We start from the raw sequence: 1,792 nt of genomic DNA on the forward strand, positions 1-1,792 counted from the left end.
AAAAAAAAAAAGAAAAGAAAAAAAGAAAGGAAAAAGAAAACCAGAACAACACAACAACAATATAATATAATAAAAGTCAGCACAAAAACTGTAAGTGGCCAAAGATGATTTGTTGCTTCCGCGTTGGCGCGGAGTTCATTTTTCGGTCGGCTATTTATAGAAATGTGCGTTGGGAGAAAAGTTGGAAGCTAAGTAGGCAACGTCAAGGGTTTTTTAAACCTCTTTTAAATTCAGATCCTGCTATTAGTTTAGAAAGCAATTAGACTTCCTGCTGTGCTGTCGTCATTGCTTTCTCATCTCTATCTTTTGTGTGTTTTAATTTTGTTCTTTTGTTAAAAAGAACAGCCGTAAGTTTTTTTTTTTTCTTTTCTTTTTTTTTGAGTTTCTGAAATTCAAATTCACTAAGCAGCCACTTCGAGTCTTTTAACTGAAAACAGTATCAAAATCACAGGCATAAAAATGAATTTTATACTAGACGATAAAATTTGTTTGATACGATACAGACATGTACACGTATTACAGAGGTCTTTTCTGGTGGCAGTAAATTAGAATTTCATTTTTTCCTTGGGGACAGGTGGTTGGAGGGTGCCATTGGTAGGCCCTACTTCTCTACTCCACTCCTGTTGTTTCTGTCTATCCGAGTGTGTCTGTTCCTTGCACCATGCGCCCGTTCTTGTGTTAGTGTAGAGTTCTCTTTACTCAAACCAAAACTTTTTCTTCGGTTGCAGAAACATGTCAGTGAAATCAACGTGTATTTTAGAAAAGACATTTTTAATCCTCCTTGAAGTGCAGGAATAAGTGCCCACGTTCGTATACCGTACAGTAATATCTCTGCCGAACACTGCTAATTTCAAGAAATAACACTAAAGATTTCTGTTCCAGTAAGGCTGTGCCCTTCCCCTCCCCCCAAACCTCCTTTTCTTCGCCCGTAACGTACCGAACTCAATGACCAACAATTGTTAACAACATAAACGTTGTCACGGTTTCATAACTTAATACAACTTCTACTTAAACTTGACGTTAACCCCCCCCCCCCAAAAAAAAAATCTCCCCCAATCCCCTAAAAATAAAAAAGTCAAAATAATAAACATTAAACAAAGCCGCATCAACATAGTAGCACGAACAGTATCTCTGAATCAAACTGCTTTGAAAATCTCGAGGAGAAGAAAAATCCGTGGGATTGTTCAAAAGAATATTGTATTTTTTAAAATTAACAGTTACTGTTTTATAGAACCCCAGACCAACATGATATACACGAAATAATTTGACAACTACTGATTCTGACACATTGAAATACCCGAATCGATAGCTTGTGCCAAAAGAGCTAGAGGTCTACTTATTTAGTTACCACCCTAATTTACGTTTACACCGAGTTCTTAAGGCAAGCTACTAAGTTAGATTGAGATATTCAGGTTTTTGGGTGGCCACTGCCGATGGTAGTTTTCCACTTTTTAATTTCCTGATATCGCGTCTATCGGTTGTCAGGCTCGACATTTTTGTCGGTGTTGTGATTATTTTATTGCGCTTATTTTCTTCTTCGTTATACTTAAACTCATCACTACTTTCAACGTCGTGCAGCTACTGTTAAAACATACATAAATAATAACAGTAATAACAAGTAAACAGCCAAATGATACTTACTTAGGCCGTAACCATGTCCGTCTTGGGGGTTAGAGGTCAACACAAAAACTGTGACAAGTGGCTCGAGCTACCAAGTCGTCTCTAGAAGAACTGTGATTTTTTTCCCAGCAGACAATGCTGATATTGATAAGTTGTATTGGGAAGAGTGGAT

Source organism: Aplysia californica, unplaced genomic scaffold (genome assembly GCF_000002075.1).
Source record: "Aplysia californica isolate F4 #8 unplaced genomic scaffold, AplCal3.0 scaffold01455, whole genome shotgun sequence".
Classification (NCBI taxonomy): domain Eukaryota; kingdom Metazoa; phylum Mollusca; class Gastropoda; order Aplysiida; family Aplysiidae; genus Aplysia; species Aplysia californica.